The sequence below is a fragment of the Bos taurus genome, chromosome X (assembly GCF_002263795.3).
Source record: "Bos taurus isolate L1 Dominette 01449 registration number 42190680 breed Hereford chromosome X, ARS-UCD2.0, whole genome shotgun sequence".
Taxonomy (NCBI): Eukaryota; Metazoa; Chordata; class Mammalia; order Artiodactyla; family Bovidae; genus Bos; species Bos taurus.
In genome coordinates, this window is record NC_037357.1 from 8,277,539 (window position 1) to 8,298,264 (window position 20,726).

Here is a 20,726-nt window from a genome sequence, read left to right on the forward strand (position 1 = left end):
GCGGGGCCTAACCTAGTAGCCCAGTTCCCTAAGTCTCTCAGACCCTGGAGAGAGACCGAGCACGTTTTCTGCGAGACGGTACTAGTGGTCTAAAGAAAAATAATAGTTTTTTTCCCCTCCAGTGCTAGGTCTTCCCGGTGGAGAATCAGCTCGTTTTCTCTCCACATCCAAAGCCCAAAGCGAGCAAAATAAAACAAAACAAAAACTCAAAAAACAACCCCCCTTAAATCACTTAGGATCAGGTGCCCGAGTTGCACGAGTTTACTTCTTTCGGTGGGAAGGAGTAGGGGGCGCGGGGAAGCGAGGGGCCGGGATCTAAGGCCAAAGGCTCCCTCGCTGGGCCGTGTCACAGCAGGGGACCTCGAAGGGTGATGCCCGACTGGGCTGCCACCTCGGGCGGCACGGCGTGGGTAGGAGTGGGCCGGGGCACCAGTTCCCAGCGAGCCCAGTTTCCGATTTCCCACAGCGCGGGGCTCCTCCGGACATCCCTACCGCCCTCCCCTCGACCCCCCCAATAAAGAAAGAGGAAACGCGGCGCGACCAGCTGCGCGGCGGAAGCGCCGCTCAACGAATGAGTAAGTCAGGCGCGGGCACGGCACCTTGTTTACCCCACTCGGCGGCGCGCCCCTACGGGCGCCTCGTTGAAAGGCGGCGTCGGAGACGCTGAACCCGGGAGGCAGTCGACCCCGATTGGCTGGTGATTGGGAGGAGGACGCTGGGTGGGAGGGCAGGGGGCCAGGCGTTGCAGTGGCGACTCTTTGCCGCTAGATGACGCTCCCTCCCAACGGGAGCCGGGCGCGGGTTCGCGGCCGACAGATGGCGCCTGCGCGTTCCATTCGCCTCCAAGTCGCCGAAGAGCGAACACCCCAAACAATCCCGAAGCGCCACCAAAAAAAAAAAAAAAAAAAAGAGAGAGAGAGAGAAAAAAAAAAAAAAAAAAAAAACCCGCCGGATCCGACCGCCACTTTCAAAACCCCCCACCGCTCTAGAACCGCGGGAGCTTCCGTCCCTGAGTAGAATTCAAGGGTGTAAAAGAAGAGGAAGGGAAAAATATCTTGTACCAGCCCAGGGGTGAAGAAGCCCCCGGCCTGAGAAAGCAGGAAGGAGGAGTGGGGGAGGCGAACAGTCTCGTTGCTGCCTCTGTGTACGCTGAGGGGGGAGGTAAGTTATAAAATGGCGGAGGCGAAGCTTCTAGAAGTTTGGAGGGGCACCCGGAGGGCGCGGGGCCCACCGTGAGCCGCGTGTGGTTGAAATAGGGCGCGAGAGAGGAGTTGGGAGGGAAAGACACTGGGCACTCCTGCCGTTTAATTTCTTCTCTTATTCCTTTACCCCCAGCGGGGCCCGCTGTAGAGCGGGCGGCCAAGTGAAGCCGGAGAGAAGCGTCCTCGTCCCCGCGTAACCCCCGGCCCTTCTTTCTCCCCTCTTTCCCCAAGTCGCTCCCTCAACACTACCAAGGAACTTCCAACCCCCTCCCTTTTCTCCCTACCTCCTACTCCTAGAGTGGCTTTCTACCGCAGGACTCTTCTTTTCGACTACCCTCGCTGAAGGCTTTCTCTTCCTTCCCTCGCCCCGCTCTCCCTCGGGGCCTCTACGGAGACCCCCCCCCCAATGGGTGGCCCAAAATGGAGAACGCGGAGCAGCGCAAGATGGAGGCTCTGCTTCTCGGTGTAGCGTTAGATTTAGGTGCCTTTTCTCCGGCAGGCTCTTAAGCCTGGGAGAGCCCGAACTGGAGGTGGGGTGGGGTGCGAGCCGTAGTGGGGGAGGCAGGCCGGGCGGCCGCGGTCAGGATGGGGGAAGAGCGCGGCATCGCGGCGAGGGGAAGGAAGAGAGCAAAATGGTGGTGCTGGGAACCTAGGGGGGAGGGGAGGCGAGGAGGCTCGCTTGTGTATATTTGGGCCTCGGACCGAGGGAGGCGAGGGAAAATCTACTCTGATCACACCCTTCCCTCGTGCCCCCTCCCTTCTCCCTTCCCCTCCTTCCTTTCCTCCCTCCCTCCCCTCCCTCCCTCTCTTCCTCCCTTCCTAGAGAGGGAACAACATTCATGTGACGGGCCCCTCTGCTTCTCCCCCGCCCCGTCATCTCCAGCGCGTGGTGGGGGAACTGCCGGGGAAAGCGATTGGCATCGATCTCTCCATCCCTTCCGAGGCCCGACTTCGGTCAGTTTTCTTCGGGCAACAATTTTCTAAATAGGTTGGGGTCTGGCGGTGTTGGCCCCCGCGTGCAGACCTTGCCCCGAAGGGGGCCCTGCCTGCCTGGCATGGGAGGAGGGGGGAAGGGCGGGAGTGGAAGGCTGTTTGTTGGGGGGTTTTGGCGCCACTTTTGTTTTAGTTTTAGTGCTGCTTTTCGTTCCCACCCCCACCCGCACTGTCTTTCTCAAGGCACGAACTGAACTGATCCTTGCCCCAGGTAGGCAGCTTCTGCTTTTTCCCTCCACACTTTTATTCTTGCTTGGGGTTGACTTTCTTTTTTCTTCTCTCGCGTACCCGGCGATCAGTGGACGGCGATTTTAGGACGGAAAGGGTCGGATGGGCCATGGGAGAGAGAAGGTGTGGGAAACAGCATCAAGTAGTTCCGTAAAACTTTGAGCCCCGTTCCCATTTTCTTCTGGCCTACATTCGAAACGTATTGTTGATTTCTGCCCCCTTTTTTCCCCCCGTCGCGAGAATGTCTTGTTTTCCCTTGAGTTTTTTTTTTTTTTTTTTTTAATAAACCGCTGTACTTTCGACATTTAGTTTCCGCTCCTCCTTGGTGTATATGTCATTTTATTTTTAATCCTGAACTGTAATGGGTTTTATCGTATGATTTTTCATGCTGCAGTGTCCAGCTTTAATTTTTAGAATTGCATTAGTAGTTTCATCTGGTTTGTGAGACTTTCTCCGCCGTGGCCTAGAAATGTTTTATATGTTGTTGCCTACCGCCCCCCGCTTCCCTCTCCCTCCTCCTTTCTCTTGGATGTAGTTTTTTAATTGAGGGTCATGGTATTTGATTAAATGGTTATTTACAGTTTACGTGATGTATCTATTAAAAACTTTTGATCTGTAGGGTTAGATTTAAGTAAACGAAAAGCTCGTGCTGGTTTGAGATGGTTCCTTAAAATGCGCGGGCCGTCCCCCCCACCCCCCCCGTAAAGCCTCATCTTCCCCTCGCACGGGAGTGTAAATTCCATACCCCTTTTCTCCCACGGACCGCCGTATTTCACGGCAGCCACACCCTGTATTTGTCTCTGTGGATTGGACTCATTATCAGCTTAATTTAGTGACTCTTAAACCACCATGATGGGACTTGCTTAAGCACGAAGCTTCTTTTCCTGTTTAGTCCTAGTGGTTAGTGTCGAAAGAGGAATAATCGAGGTTTCTTGATGAAACCTGGTGCGGTCCAACCTCTGCCTTTTTTCTGTTGTCTTTTTTCCTACTCCGGGCTGTTGGCGGTGTCAGCACCGCTGCTGGGGGCGGGGGTGGAGGGGAGAAAGAGTCGGGTTACCGAAGTGCGTCATTCCTGGCTCTAGCAGGGCCTGCTCGGGAGCTGCTGGTGTTTGTTACTGTCCTCGCAGCACTTTCCTGCCAACCTTCTCTCTCTGCGTATTGGTTGGGAGCAAAAGCAGGAGGCGGTCTCCTAATTCTATCCGGAGCCTAGCGCGTTGCATTTAAGGGTATATGTGAACTTATTTTAAAAAAATGGGCCCTGTAAAGTGCATACATGTCTCTTTAATGAGATACAATTCAGATAGTTTAGATTTGCTTTTATATATTTTCCAACGAAAGGTGGGGTTAATTTTGAGCATTTTAAACCTCTTACGTTAAAATGCCTGTTTTTTTTTTTCCTACGCTGATATCAATCTATAATTAGGAATCAGAAGGGCCAGTTAAGGCATAACTGTTCAGCGGTTTTTCGAGTGATTGAATTGTAGTTTTATGACACATTATGTTACATAGTGTGCTTTTTCTCGTTTTGAGCTAAGGTGCTAGGTGAATGCAAGCTGATTGTTCACGTTTAACTTCATTCTCATCACATATTCCTATTTACTCTTTTAGATGTAATTTTAAATGTTTCCTTTGGATCTTACTGACTTCATTAGATTCTTAAAGATGGTTCTTTCCCTTTTTAAAAAAAATCTTCTAACTAACAAGGAGTTGTATGGGGTAGCTGTACAGTTACATTGTTAAATTCTGACTTCTTGCTAGTTTTTGATACTTTTATTATCTTTCGATTTTTCTCTGTACTTAGTACAATATCTTCCTCAGTTCTTTTCTGAAGATAATTGGGGGAGAGGTGGGAGGTAGAGATGAAACAAAAGTGGCCTTGAGTTGGTGGTTGTAGCTGGGTGATGAGTACGGGAGAGCTCATTGTACTATTCTCCCTACTTTTGCGTGTACTTGAACGTTTCCATAATTAGAAAATTTTGAAGAAAAAATTCAAATTATCTTGCAATTTTGGTGTAATGACTTAAGTTTATATTTACATATTATTTGCATGAGAAATTTGGCCTTGTGTATAAGTAATTACACAATGTCTGACTTACAAACTCAAAAAATATTTAAATTGAACCAGTATAGAATAAACAAGATACTTATAAATTGGTTGAACTTTAAATATTTGTAACTTAGTCTGAATTTGCTCTACTTTTAGTTTCTTTTTTAATCCTTTGAAAATAGGAAAATTCCATGAGCAAATTTTGTAAATTCTGCTTGGTGTCTATTTCATTAAGTTGGAGTTCCAGTGAGTCAGTATGAAAGGGATTTACTATTAATAGGAGGGGCTTTGGCAGTTGGAATAAGTGACAGTGGAAGAGATTCGGGTGCCCTAGGGAGCATTCCTAGTAAGAAGATCGAGGTAGGAGTTGAATTCTGTTTGAGTATTTGGTGTTTAATGAATGGGTAGAGAAGAGGATTGGAAAATAAATGTACTTATTAGTTATTCTTTCCCACTGTGAAATAACTATAGCTATAGCACTTTAAGGTATCAGACTGGCAGTTGGGGGTGGGGTGGGTTTTTAAAAAATTGATCTGAAAATGAATGTTTACATATAAAATGAGTTAAAGCTCCCCTCCCCCCACTTTTCCTGGTGGCTTAGACGGTAAAGAATCTGCCTGCAGTGCAAGACTCGGGTTCGATCCTGAGTTGGGAAGATCCCCTCGAGAAGGGAATGGCTACCCACTCCAGTATTCTTCCCTGGAGTATTCCATGGACAGAGGAACCTGGCGGGCTACAGTCCCTGGGGTTGCAGAGAGTCGGACAGGACTGATACTTTCACTTTTCCCGCCACTTTTAACCATTTGGTGCTATAAATAAAAGTTGATGTGTAAAATATTTTAATGTTTATTAAGAACATCTGACCACTGCCCATCAACAGTAAAAATGCATTGATATTAAAACCCTCAGTCTCCTTAGTTTATTTGTAATTGCTCCTACAAAAAAATGTAAATTATTTGAAATAAAGTACCTTATTTTCTGCAATTTTGTATTGTTCAGTGGCAGGTTTTTTCACCCTATAAGATGTATTTTTGAATGTTTGTCAAAGCTTTAAAGGGAACCCAAAATAACGGATATTTAGTTTTTCTGTTTGGTGATGTGTGTTCCTTAATCATTATTAAAGCCAAAATTCCACCCTAGGCTGGTGACAGACAGACATTTCATAATTGTTATTATTAGTCTGTTTGTATATTATATATTCATCATTTTAGCCTTAGAAAGATGTTAAGACAGTATATATTTTGAACTCTTATTTGTATGCACATAATTTAAATAGATCATGAGGATTGTGACTTCAGATTTATTTTATTGTGGTGAGGCAAGAGCTAAACTACTAAAGCAACAAATTATGAGTTTGGCAACTTTGTTAACTTCAGTTAGTTTTTTTTTTTTTTTTAAAGCCCAAGGACTCAAGATTTTAATGAAATTCAATTATACATTATTTTCTCATTGTTTTCTTTTTCAACCTTAATGAGAATCTGTGAATTAAAATGGGTGGGTTAGGGTGGGAGACAGGTTTAGGCTCAAATTATCCTTTGGGAATATGGGGTTCAGTGTGAAAATATGCCTTGGACAGTTTAGTAATGCTTAATATTCTGTATGTTTAACTGATGCCATCCACAGTCATGCGTGCGAAGGGAGTAAACAGTGAATAGCGTATTTGTGCTTTGGGTTCTTTATAGTAGATGGAGGTCTTCAGTTTTTGATGCTGCAAGTTTTGAGCTTAAAATTTACATTAGATGGACACAGTGCTCTATTACATGTCACTGGGATAAGGTTCATATCTCTTTAATGTTGTGACCTTTTTGTGTCTCACATAGTAAAAAAAAACTGGTCTTGTGTTAGTACTTTGACATTACTGTTAGATTATTCAAAGACCTGAACACAACCGTTTATTGTGTAGCGGAGCACTATCCTGTAACTATTTTGGGAGTTGGGGAGCATAGCAAAGACAAGGGATAGTCCAGGTTATCTATGGGTGTCAGTATATATTGAAACATTACCAATTATTAGTAAAGAAGAAACTTTAAAGATTCAGATTATTTTAAAAGTTCTTTACATGTAGTTTAGTTTTGTAATTTCTACATTTGGTACATATTTAGGACTTGTAATTTGTGGTTCAGTACTCTTCCTGTATAATAATTTTCTGTATCTTCGGCTATCATGAGTGGTGGTTATTGCATGTTCTCTTTGGCAAAGATATGTGAGAAAGCAAAATTGTCAGCTTGATTTTTTTTTTTTTTTCAGTCTCCTGAGTCGCCTGCTTTGCATTTAATTTAGCCAAATTTTATGTTTTGTCAGTATGAGTGGTGTTGCTTGGTAGAGTCTTAATTTTTGTATGTGTTAGTCACTCAGTCGTGTCCGACTCTTTGTGACCCCATGGGCTGTAGCCCATTAGGCGCCTCTGTTCATGGAATTCTCCAGGGAAGAATACTGGAGTGGGTTGCCATGCCCTTCTCCAGGGGATCTTCCCCATCCAAGGATTGAACACAACTCTCCCGCATTGCAGGCAGACTCTTTACCTACTGAGCCACTAGGGAAGCCCTTTTTGTGTATGTACATTTAAAAAAACTACATCTCTTTACCAGCTATGGTAATCTGCTACCTGAACTGTATTTTTAATGTCTGCTTGCTATAGTTCTATCTTTGGTAATAACCAGAAGAAAATAAGTCTTTACCTATGGTTAGTCTAGTCTGGAGATTACTGAAATTGATTTAAGCCCCACCCTCTCACCTTAAGCCCCACTCTCCCCCTGAAACCAGGGGATGGTGAATAATGTTGATGGTCTGTTCTTTTTTGTAATTTTAATTGGAAAATACAGGACTAGGCTTGATGAGACAAACTAGAGAGGTTTCTATAAACTCTAGATAATCTAATGTACAACTCCAAGAATATAAATGTATATAAATAAAATATATATTCTTAAAATACTGTTGAACATTGTTGGAAGGGGAAAAAAGGAAGTCCTGTTTACACTTTTGCATGGATAACCTGGGATTTGTTGTAATGGGATTTGACCTATAACTTGTTGAATCCTGAGCTCTTCTAAGAAACTCTTCATTTAGTTGCCACTTGAATGACTTAAATGCCAATAACTGTACTATGTGTTTTAACATGTATTGTTTAAAACTTCTCAGCTACCTTGCAAGATAGATGGTTGTCATTTTACAGATGGAGAAATTGAGGCTCTGGGAGAATAAATGACTTGTCACAAAATAAAAATTGACAGTCTGAATTCATACCCAAAGTAGTCTGGCCTCAAAACCTTTGTACTTTTTTGTTAAGCTCAGTAGTTTCTCTTAACTTGGTTAGGTCTTAGGATATCCATCACCAGAAAGCATGTTTCTTTTCAGTGTTATGAAATGAGTTTTTTAAATGTATCATACAGGGTAAATGCAGGTTTTTTATATACAGGATTTGATAAGTTGCTGCCTGATGAAGGATCTACATTGTGTTTTATACTGAAAGGTTAAATAGTTAACTCTGAGCTTTAGATTTGTTTGAGTATGCTCATTATGCAGAAGTTTGTGGGATAATTTTTTTTATTATTATTTTAGATGAGATAATGTGTTGAATTGTATTCTTGATTTTGTGGGGGGTGTCATACTATGGTAGATAGAATAGTTTCACTAATATTTTTTTCTTCTGTCATTTAGTCTCTTTATAGAAAGGAGGCTAAATGTGTCTGAGAATAGTTCCCCAGTCATTCAGCATGTTTATCATGTGCTTTAAAATGAGAATTTTGGTGACTCATAATTTACTGCTCTGATTGGTTATGTAGGGGTATGTTGTTGTTATTTAATGTTATCTTAAAATGTTTTCTTCTAAGTATTAATAACTTCTCTGTTTATACTTTTTATTCTAGTTTATCTTTCCACTTAATTAACATTTCTTGTTCTTATTTTTTTAAATCAGGTAATAGTTAATAATTGCTGCCCTGAATTACTTCGTTCAGTAGTGATCAGAATCTTGGTCTCAGTTTTCTTTGCTTTTCCTCTTTCTCGTTCCTGCTTTTCATAAACTATAACTGGAACTTTTCTAATCTGAAGGAATGCTAGATATTGTATATCTGGCCTAAGGTAAATTAGTGGAGTTGTGGTAAAACTGAATATATTAGTGCTTTTCACAGCCATAAGTCAGATTTATATATTTTATGTTAATTATTTTCTTAATGATTGTAGAAGTATTTTTCCAGGTGATAGTCTTCTCCCCAGACTCAATATTGAGTCTTTTCATCTGTATTTTCCCCTTTGTAGTCCCAAGTACCACTGCTCTTCTACCACAGAATTATGCCCCAAGGCGTCCATTGTGTGTAATGAATTAGTTTCTTCCTTTGCATCTAGAAAGATACTAGCTCTGTACTATTCTTGGGAGAATTCAGGAAATTGTCACTCAAATCATTTTCTGAGTTCTGTGGTTAATAACATTAGGAACCCTTATTGAGAAAGGCTCCTAGAATATTAAGGGACTTGGTTTAGTGCTAAACAAGGTTTTACTTTTCATGGTTAGTTTCCTGTCAGTAACCCTAATATAGCCTTTACAAAGTAAAATATGATAAAGTATATTTGATAAAATATGAGTGCAGTTGATACTATTGCCATCTCTGTGGGATAAAGTGGTTAGTGTTGATTTTAAGCACTTAGTGCTACTTGGTTTTAAAGAATTGAATATTGAATGTGGGAAGTTAAATGCGTAGTTTCATTTGTGAAAAGGAATATTGTAGGAGCTCTGTTCATTATATTATTCAAAACCTTTTATAAGAAGTTTTTGACAGTGACTAACATTAACAGTAGCTGACCCTAACTGTACTCTTACTATGTGCCAGACATTGTTACAAATGCTTTATGTATATTAGCTTATTTAGTCTTCATAACCCTCTGAGGTGGGATGCCCATATGATTTATTGTTCAAACCAGCATACTGTTGAGAGTGAAGAGTGAAAGGGGCAATAAATGGATGGCATGCTAGGATAATAGTATAAAGTAGGACTGTCCCAGAGTAACTAGGATGCATGATGACCCTGATTAACACCCCTGCCCTCCCCACCCCACTTCAGAAGAGGAAACCAAAAAGGTAGGAGGCCAAATAACTCGCCCAATTAATTGAGTGGTCAGAAGAGATTCGGAACCTCTCGGAGATTTCTTTGGGCAGGAATGTGATTGTGGGCATTTAAACTGCTTTATTTTAGAGTTTATTTTTACTCTTTCGAAGGAGTTTTTAATCAGTATGGGGTCCACAGTAAAAGACAGGAGATAGTGTTTTTAAAAACCCAGTAGAATTTCCAGTTGGCTCTTTTCAAATGACGATGAAGACTTAAATGACTATGTGTTAATGTTGAAGAGCAACTTCTCTGAGTGAGGTCCTCCTAAATAAAAGCAGAAAACTCCAAGATAACTACTTTTTACTGTTTACATCTGTTCTTCTTAAGTTGTTTAGACTCCATTTATGGGTTTCTTAGGAAATGTGAATTGTATGATATTTCATGGGGGTTCTTAGATGGAAAATTTCTTAGAAGATAGCTGAAAGAGATACAGTTTTGTGACTAAGGAGAAGTAGTATTAGAAAAGAAAGAAAAGGGTCTAGTTTAGAGACTTGTTTGAAGTTAAACTGATTCTGTACCATACTTTGAAAATTAAGTCTTGTAGATGAATGTGTCACTTCATAAAATTAATAGTTCTCTTTTATTTTTGATAACTTTTGCAGTTGCTTTGTATTCCCAGTCTGTTTATGTTTGTGGTATATCCCCTCCAAAAATGAATACTGTAGGTGAATTCAAACCTTTGGAGAAATGATTTCAGCATAATGGCAGATTTTACTATTTTGTAAACTAAGGTTTCTTTTCCCTCTTTTTCTTCTTCTAGTGAGAGTGAGTAGTAGACAGCTGATCTTAAGAGGACTGTGCATTTTATTTTCATACTTAGCTGTTATTTTAATATTTCATTGAGGAAGTTGTGTGTTTTCCCCCCTAGCTAGTTCACTTTAGAAAGTTTTGTTGGTGTCAGTATATAAACAACTGAGAGGTTATTAAGTAGGTCTATTCAGTTTTTGCTTCCCTGGTGGTTCAGAGGGTAAAGCGTCTGCCTGCAATGTGGGAGACCCGGGTTCGATCTCTGGGTTGGGAAGATCCCCTGGAGAAGGAAATGGCAACCCACTCCGGTACCCTTGTCTGGAAAATCCCATGGACTGAGGAGCCTGGTAATCTATAGTCCATGGGGTCGCAAAGAGTCGACTGAACGACTTCACTTTAACTTTCATTCAATTTTTAAGGGCTTCCCAGGTGGCACCAGAGAAGGCAATGGCACCCCACTCCAGTACTTTTGCCTGGAAAATCCCATGGATGGAGGAGCCTAGTAGGCTGCAGTCCATGGAGTCGCTAGAGTCGGACACCACTGAGCGACTTCCCTTTCACTTTTCACTTTCATGCGTTGGAGAAGGAAATGGCAACCCACTCCAGTGTTCTTGCCTGGAGAGTCCCAGGGACGGGGGAGCCTGGTGGGCTGCCGTCTATGGGGTCGCACAGAGTTGGACACGACTGAAGTGACTTAGCAGCAAGTGGCACAGTGGTAAAGAATCCGCCTGCCAATGCAGGAAAAACGGGAGACTCGGATTTGATCCCTGGGTTGGGAAGATCCCCTAGAGAAGGGAATGGCAACCCACTCCAGTATTCTTGGCTGGAGAATTCTGTGGACACAGGAGTCTGGCAGGCTGTAGTCCATGGGGTCGCAAGGAGTCAGACACAAGTGAAGCAACTGAGCATGCGTGGATTCAGTTTTTAAAGTCATTTGTTTAGTTCACTGAAAGCCATCATGAAGGTGGAAGGAGGGGGACTGCATTTCTGACAAGGGGAAGGAATTCGTGGACCTCATAGTGACTGGTAGACAAAAGGTTATTTTGTGGGTGTGATTTATTACATAAAATTAATACAGATGGTGTTTTTAAAAAGTTATTGTTGGGTTTTATAATCTGGGGCCCATGGATAAGGTAGAGGTGTGAGACCCCTGTGAAATTAATGTACAAAATATACGTGAAGTGAAAGTCGCTCAGTCGTGTGCGGCTCTTTGCAACCCCATGGACTTCTCCAGGCCAGAATACTGGAGTGGGTAGCCTTTCCCTTCTCCAGGGGATATTTCCAACCCAGGGATCGAACCCAGGTCTCCTGCATTGCAGGCAGATTCTTTACTAGCTGAGCCACAAGGGAAGCCCAACAAAATGTATAACTATGCATTTATTCGAGTTCTCAGGAGTTCCTTTGTTGTATCAACTGGTAGATAAAGTGCCTTTAGGGATGGGATATACAGTTGTAAACTACATAGACTGCTCTCAGCATTGTCATTTGGGTTTTATCACCCCAAAAGGCTCAAAAATAACCCCTTTTGAAAACATTGTGTACTGGAATTACTATATATTAAGGAATACTATGTTAAAACCACTAGCTATCAATGCAGTTTTGATAGTGTCCTTAATTTAAGATTAGTATTTAAAAATAAGGACTACTATGAAAAGCTTTGGGGGAAAATAACAATTGGACACTGTTGTTAGAGCACTGGAATGCTTCAGTCTTTAGTGGTTGTGAATAAACTTAAGTTAAGAGTCCATGACCATCCCCTATAACCAGTCACTGTTATCTAAAAGTTGAGACCTTCTGATTGATAGTGTGCTTCTGTGTAAAAGAAAAAGAGGCAATCAACAATCACTCTGTTATATGGGACTCTTGTGGTCTGTTTCAAGTTCAAAATGCTTGCTTTTAAATAGGAATTTAAATTTATCTATGCTTGTTTTGCTTTTTGACTTTGGAGTGTTACCTTGAAATGTCTTTGTCACAGTATATGATTCTCATTAAATTCATTCTCTACACATATATGATGATGCAGGTTTGGTATATTTAAGGTAGAATTTCCATTTCAGGATTGTGATGTATGATACACTCTCTTCTTGGATTTCTAACCTTTTTGTCTTCAAAAGGAAGAATTTTCCCACACTCTACCAATGTATCTCTCGCCTGGTACCTTATTTGCAAACTTTACGATGATTAGAATGTTACTACAAAGAACACAGTTAATATCCTCTTACTGAAAAAGGCCTTTTTTGTGGCTTACAGAAGTAGTATTAAAGATAGTTAGGAATATGAACCTTGGAGAATTTCCCTTCTATGTTAAAGAAGTAGAGAAAATGTAGGAAATATTAGCAAGCCATAATATTTTTCCTTTGGGATATGTCCCTCCCTGTTTCCACCACTCATTCAGGCCAAAAGACATTCCTTAGACTTTATTCCTGGCAGGAGAATTGAGGAAGTGGTGGTAGCTATGGCTGGCAGGGAAGCAGAAACTTGAAGGTATGTTTTTGAAAAGCAAATTTGTCAATGACAAATGAATTTTTCCAGCTTGAATATATGTACTTTCTGGAGTTTTGATTACATGTGTCAGTGGATAAAGTGCTACTATTCATTGAGGAATATTCAGTAGTTGCATTCGTATTTGGATGTTCTAAATATACCTAAATTTCAGAGGACTTATGTGGACAATACAGGATTGTATTAGAAAAGATTGCTTAGTAGGGAAATAGTTCGTAAATCTTCGAAATTAGACTGGCACAGTTATCCAGGTTGCTGCAGAAAAGTAGCAAACGTCACACGAGAGATGATTATTGTGTGTATAAATACGTAGTGCTTATGTACAATATTGGTGATATCCAAATTTATTTCCGTTTCTTTATTTAGCTATACTGGGTCTTCATTGTGGCACGTGGGATCTTTTTAGTTGTGGCATGTGAACTCTAGGTTGCAGCATATGGGATCTAGCCCCTTGACCAGAGATTGAACCTGGGCCCTCTACATTGGGAGTGCACAGTCTTAGCCATTGGACCACCAGGGATGTCCGCCGGTTTATTTCTTATAAGTAGTTTACCTTTTTCAGACAAGGAATTATGTTTTTATGTGATTTTGAACTGTCCCATTGTGTAATACGTATACAGATTCTCAAATGATAATTAAAACCTTGGGTTTTCTAGAAATGTAACCCTGCATTGAAATCACATTATTAATACCTCATTTTAAAAAGTTCTCATGTTGAAAAAGTAGGAGTCAGTCTCCTCTAGTTGGCTTTGCGTTAATGATAAACTTTATATATCTACAGGATATCATTTATAGGATCTACTACATGGCAAGGCTCCCTAACATTTCATTTTTATTTCTTAAAAAGACATGTGTGAGGTAGTTGGTGATATTTTAATTTATTGAGGTTCAAAATGGTTAAGTGACCTGCCCAAGTTCACTCAGCTCGTTCGTGAGTGGCAGTGCCTGCTTTTGAATCCAGTTTTGCCTATTTCTAGCACACTTCTATACATGGTGATGATACATTGCCTCCCAGTGGGATGATTTATGGACTTGTGTAGTGATAACTTTTGGGTGGGGAGATGAGGGGGCAGGAATCTTAAATTGATGAGACTGAGGAAGTTAAACTCGAAGTAGTCAGAAAATGTTCGGAAATTAGGTAGAAGCCTTATTTTCTACCAGCAGCTGATAGGGAATAAATTACTTTGAATCTGAAGTTACATGTGATGTGTTTCATATTTTATAATAAGCATCAAATAACACCTGAAAGAGTGTTGAGTGGGGGAGGATGATAAATTTTGTTATATTTAATTTGTTGTAATCCTCAGTTAAGTGACATCTGATTAAGAAATTAAACTTCTTTGAAAATAAACTATGAAACAGAATGTTATCCAAAGCATCATTGGCATTTGCCTCCCTGGTAGTGTTCCTACTAAAGGACAGTGGTAAATTGCTCTACATCCAAGTAACACCATGATGCTACTTTTGTGTTCTTCTGTCTTTTTCTTCTGTTTTTCATTTTTCTCCAGTACTTCGTTTTTGTTATTCTTCTATTTCCAATGTCTTTATAGTTTCTAAAATTCTCCATTGAAAGTAAAACTGTTTCGATTTTGTTTTTGCTTTCATGCTACTACTACTAATACAATGTAACTCTATATGCTAGGCACTGAAATAAAAGTGATTTAAAAAATAGACTCATTTTATTCTCCCAACAACTCTATGAGGTAGGTACTATTACTGTATCCTGTTGACAGGTGAGAAAACAGAGGTGCAGAACAAAAAGGTAAAATTGCCCAAGGACACATACCAAGGAAAGTGGTGGAGCCTTGATGTGACACCCAGGCGAACTGATGAGAGTCCCATGTTGTAGCTCTACAATATCATACTGCTGACTCTTGACATTAATGTGAATGGTTTCCTCATCTTGGCAGTGTATTTATTTTAAGCCCTCTCTTTAATTGTGAAGTATGTTTGTTCATCCTAATAGGAATTTTAGAGGTCAGCAGAGGATTGGACAAATTTCTGATCCTCAGGTTTCTTGGCTATAAAATGAGTAATCCTCTCTGCCATATTCTATTATGGGGATTAGATAACAATACTTTTCTGAGTGTTTTCTGTATGCCAGACAATAGGCTAAAGGTTTCGCTGCCATGATAGGCCCCCAGATAATTGTAATGTTTTCAGTTACTGAGTACATTCTATATGTCATATACTTGATGTAGTATATTACTTTTACATTTTAATCGTGTATAGGGGATATTGTACTCATTTTACAGAAAATTGAGGCCTAAAGAAATTGAGTAATTTCCTCAACTATACCTTAGGGCGTTTGTATTTGCTTGCTGGTTCCTCTGTCTTGTGTGGTTGCTCATTTCTTCAGGACATTTTGCTCAAGTAATTAGTCTTTCAGTGAAATATTCCTTGGCTGTAGCGTGTGAAATACCTTTTGCCCCCAGCACTCCCTTTCTCTTTACTCTGTTGTATTTCTCTGCTGTACTACAGTTTCTCTGTTGTATTACTCTGTTGTATTTCTGCATTATCAAACATAGTTTTATGTGGATTGTCTCTCCGCCTTACCATGTAAACTCTGTGAAGGCAAGGATATTTGTCTTGTTCATTACCTTAACTCCAGCACCTAGAGTAGTGCTTGGGACATAATAGGTTGTATAATATTTGTTGAGTGGATTCACTGTGTGGTATCCTGAGACTCACTAGACTTACTTGCAAGCTGACCCAGAATTAGACTGATTTAATCTTAATAGACAAGATAGGCATTTCCTGGAACAGAGAAGTGATAAGGATTGTGCTTGGACCTGTTTCTGGGTGGGAATGGGGAGGCAGTTGTGTCTCATGTTGTAATTTTTAGAAGTCTGTTCTCGTGAATTGCCTTGAATTCCTGGAGGAGTATATGCCCTCGGGTCAGCTTCTAGGTTCTCTGAAGCTGTTTTATCTCTTAATAGAGGTCTACTTTCCAGCTTCTTTTGACTGTCTTAACTTTCAACCCCTCATTTTGCCTAATGGTTTGTTCATTGACCATTTATAGTATATTTGTGATGTGCACAGTATGGAGCTAGATAAGTTGGCTTCATACAGGAGAATTCCTCGCTTTGCCATAATATGCACGTACATATGTATGTGTGTAGGGCTTAAAAAAGAAAACAAAACTGCCATGTATTAAAACTTTAAATTATTGTTTTAGTTACTATTTTCATAGCAAGTTAACATCATGATTTTGTAGTATCTTGGAATTCATACTTCTTTCTACTTATAAAATTTATTGTAATAATTATGTACTTAGAACATGGTAGTAGTAATGCTGTACTATGCTCTTGCATTTGAATGGTAGTTAATTTTTGAGAGAAACAAAATTGTATTTTTAGATACTTCCACCTTAAGCTGATATTAGTGCAACCGGAGGTCAGGAGATATGAGTAAGAGGTGGACCTTAGGGATCCCTATGCATAGTGTACATTGGTCTTGAGCGGGGAGAAGTTACAAATAAAGAGGAGCAGAAGGCCAAGAGTGGGCAGGAGGACCACTAACATAGGAAAAATCTAGGAAAATGTACAAATCCATAAGCATCTGAAATTTGAAAAGAATCCAAATGGTGTGTTCTCCTATCTGGGACATGCTTTAACATTGTATACAGTATTAAAACTGTTGTTTCAATTATGTAAAGTTGAAATTATCTTTAAAGTTGATATTTGTTCTTGTTCAGTCACTAAGTCATGTCCAACTCTTTGTGACCCTATGGACTTCAGCATACCAAGCTTCCCTGACCTTCACTATCTCCCGGAGTTTGCTCAAACTTGTGTCCACTGAGTTGATGATGCCATCCAACCATCTGTCGCCCCCTTCTGCTCCTGCCCTCAATCTTTCCCAGCATCAGGGTCTTTCCAATGAGTCAGCTCTTCGCATCAGGTGGCCAAAGTATTGGAGTTTCAGCTTCAACATCAGCCCTTCCAACGAACACTCAGGACTGATCTCCTTTAGGATGGACTGGTTGGATCTCCTTGCAGTCCAAGGGACTCTCAGAGTCCTCTCCAACACCACAGTTCAAAAGCATCAATTCTTCGGCACTCAGCTTTCTTTATAGTCCAACTCTCACATCCATCCATACGTGACTACTGGAAAAACCGTAGCCTTGATTAGACGGTCCTTTGTTGACAAAGTAATGTCTCTGCTTTTTAATATGCTGTCTAGGTTGGTCATAACTTTCCTTCTAAGGAGTAAGCGTCTTTTAATTTCATGGCAGCAGTCACCATCTGCAGTGATTTTGGAGCCCCAAAAAAGTCAGCCACTGTTTCCCCATCTATTTGCCATGAAGTGATGGGACCAGGTGCCATGATCTTCGTTTTCTGAATGTTGAGCTTTAAGCCAACTTTTTCACTCTCCTCTTTCACTTTCATCAAGAGGCTCTTTAGTTCCTCTTCAATTTCTGTCATAAGGGTGGTATCATCCGCATATCTGAGGTTATTGATATTTCTACCGGCAGTCTTGATTCCAGTTTGTGCTTCTTCCAGCCCAGCGTTTCTCATGATGTACTCTGCATATAAGTTAAATAAGCAGGCTGACAATATACAGCCTTGACGTACTCCTTTCCCGATTTGGAACCAGTCTGTTGTTCCATGTCCAGTTCTAACTGATGCTTCCTGACCTGCATACAGGTTTCTCAAGAGGCAGATCAGGTGGTCTGGTATTCCCATCTCTTTCAGAATTTTCCACTTTTATTGTGATCGACACAGTCAAAGGCTTTGGCATAGTCAAAAAAGCAGAAGTAGATGTTTTCCTGGAACTCTCTTGCTTTTTCGATGATCCAGCGGATGTTGGCAGTTTGATCTCTGGTTCCTCTACCTTTTCTAAAACCAGCTTGAACATCTGGAAGTTCATGGTTCACGTATTGCTGAAGCCTGGCTTGGAGAATTTTGAGCATTACTTTACTAGCGTGTGAGATGAGTGCTGCTGCTGCTGCTGCTGCTAAGTCGCTTCAGTCGTGTCCGACTCTGTGCGACCCCATAGACGGCAGCCCACCAGGCTCCCCCGTCCCTGGGATTTTCCAGGCAAGAGTACTGGAGTGGGGTGCCATTGAGATGAGTGCAACTGTGTGGTAGTTTGAGCATTCTTTGGCATTGCCTTTCTTTGGGATTGGAATGAAAACTGACCTTTTCCAGTCCTGTGGCCACTGCTGAGTTTTCCAAATTTGCTGGCATATTGAGTGCAGCACTTTCATAGCATCATCTTTTAGGATTTGAAATAGCTCAACTGGAATTCCATCAGCCCCACTAGCTTTGTTCATAGTGATGTTTCCTAAGGCCCACTTGACTTCACATTCCAGGATGTCTGGCTCTAGGTGAGTGATCACACCATCGTGATTATCTGGGTTGTGAAGATCTTTTTTGTACAGTTCTGTATATTCTTGCCACCTCTTCATATCTTCTGCTTCTGTTAGGTCCATCCATTTCTGTCCTTATTGAGCTTATCTTTGCATGAAATGTTCCCTTGATATCTCTAATGTTCTTGAAGAGATCTCTAGTCTTTCCCATTCTGTTGTTTTCCTCTATTTCTTTGCATTGATCGCTGAGGAAGGCTTTCTTATCTCTCCTTGCTATTCTTTGGAACTCTGCATTCAGATGCTTATATCTTTCCTTTTCTCCTTTGCTTTTGGCTTCTCTTCTTTTCACAGATATTTGTAAGGCCTCCTCAAGACAGCCATTTGCTTTTTTGCATTTCTTTTCCATGGGGATGATCTTGATCCCTGTCTCCTGTACAATGTCACGAACCTCCGTCCGTAGTTCATCAGGCACTGTGTCTATCAGATCTAGTCCCTTAAATCTATTTCTCACTTCCACTGTATAATCATAAGGGATTTGATTTAGGTCATACCTGAATGGTCTAATGGTTTTCCCCACTTCCTTCAATTTAAGTCAGAATTTGGCAATAAGGAATTCATGATCTGAGCCCTAGTCAGCTCCTGGTCTTGTTTTTGCTGACTGTATAGAGCTTCTCCATCTTTGGCTGCAAAGAATATAATCAATCTGATTTTGGTGTTGTCCATCTGGTGATGTCCATGTGTAGAGTCTTCTCTTGTGTTGTTGGAAGAGGGTGTTTGCTATGACCAGTGCGTTTTCTTGGCAGAACTCTATTAGCCTTTGCCCGGCTTTATTCTGTACTCCAAGGCCAAGTTTGCTTGTTACTCCAGGTATTTCTTGACTTCCTACTTTTGCATTCCAGTCCCCTATAATGAAAAGGACATCTTTTTTGGGTGTTAGTTCTAGAAGGTCTTGTAGGTCTTCATAGAACTGTTCAACTTCAGCTTCTTCAGTGTTACTGGTCGGGGCATAGACTTGGATCACCGTGATATTGAATAGGTTTGCCTTGGAAATGAACAGAGATCATTCTGTCGTTTTTTGAGATTGCATCCAAGTACTGCATTTCGGACTCTTCTGTTGACTATGATGGCTACTCCATTTCTTCTAAGGGATTCTTGCCCACAGTAGTAGATATAATGGTCATCTGAGTTAAATTCACCCATTCCGGCATCAGTGCTGATTCCCAGCATCAGTCTTTTCCAATGATTCAGCTCTTTGCGTCAGGTTGTTGAAGTATTGGAGCTTCAGCATCAGTCCTTCCACATTTTGGCTGTTGTGAATAATGCTGCCAGGGACATGGTGTACAAAAACCTGTTTGAGTTCCTACTTTAAATTGTTTCGTGTAAATACCGAGAATTGGAATTGCTCCACAAATGTTTGAGTGTCTATATGTGGTATGGATGGTCCTCAGCATTGCAGATATCAGTGAAAAGAAAAGCCTGGTCCCTGCCCTCAGAATTTATGGTCTAGTAGGGAAGAAAGATATTAAATAAACACAGTTAAGTATGGTAAATGCTACAAAAGTATGTCACAAGATAGTAGAGGACAGAGGAGCCTGGCGTGCTACGGTCCATGGGGTCCTAAAGACTGGGACTGGCCATGTGTATATTTTATATGGTTGTAGTCATGCATATACTGTTAAAGTAAAAAGGATACAAAACATTAAATGCTTTTTCATACTGATATCTTCTATAATACCTCACTCCCCCACCTATCACCACATGGAAATCATTTTTGTCTTTCCCCTCCTCGTTTAAAAATTTAATGCATCTGGTATATATTTTTGACTCTTAAGTGTGGTAGGGCTTTCGTGATGTTGTGATTTATAAGTGACATATATATATTTGGTCTTCTTCCCCATTTCTGGCCCAGAGCTCCCCAAGCCCTTGGAATTTTCTCAGTGTTTAGGGTGGTAGAGGTATCTTTTGTTATGTTAATAAGGTGACTTTTAGAAAGCACCCTAGGATGAGGCCAGCCCTGGTGGCTCAGAGAGTAGAGAATTTGCCTGTAATGGTTACTAGTGAAACCTACTGTGATTAAAGGGTTAGAACTTTCAGCCCCCAAACGCACCCCAACTCTGAGGAGGAAAGAGGAGCTGGACTTGGAATGCAGTCACGATTGGCCAATCATTTAATCAATCCTGAACTCTCCCCAGAACCCCAAAATGAAAGGGTTCAGACAGCTTCTGATTTGCTGAACATGTGAAGATTTGGAGAGAATGGCAAGCTCTAAGAGCGCTTGGAGGCTTCCTCGCCCTTTACCCATGCGGTGTGTCTCATCTGGCTGTTCTGAGTTAAATCCTTTTACAGTAAAGGATATGTAGGGTCGCAAAAGAGTTGGACATGACTTAGTGACTAAACAGCAACAATAAATAACTTTAAGTAAAATGTTTCTGAGTTTTGTGAGCCTTCATGGCAAATTAATTGAACCCAAGGAGGAGTTCTTAATGTAAAAAAACACACAGCCTCAAAGTTGAGAATTATGTTTTGTTTGAAGAAATTTCTGAGGACTTAAACCCAGAAGGCATCATCCCAGAAAGCTCTGAGGGAGTGCTCCA

At 41.1% G+C, this 20,726-nt stretch overlaps 1 protein-coding gene across 8 annotated transcripts in view; it reads left to right on the forward strand.

Annotated features, from left to right (window-relative positions):
• The first annotated feature begins 922 nt into the window (after positions 1-922).
• STAG2 (stromal antigen 2) overlaps positions 923-20,726 on the forward strand; it is a 129,827-nt gene continuing 110,023 nt past the window's right edge. For 2 of the 8 annotated variants that reach the window (NM_001354660.1, NM_001354661.1), the window contains exon 1: positions 923-1,161. The gene's annotated coding sequence lies outside the window, so the exon portion shown is untranslated. The other 6 variants (XM_024988253.2, XM_024988256.2, XM_024988255.2 and 3 more) reach the window with 4 other exon arrangements.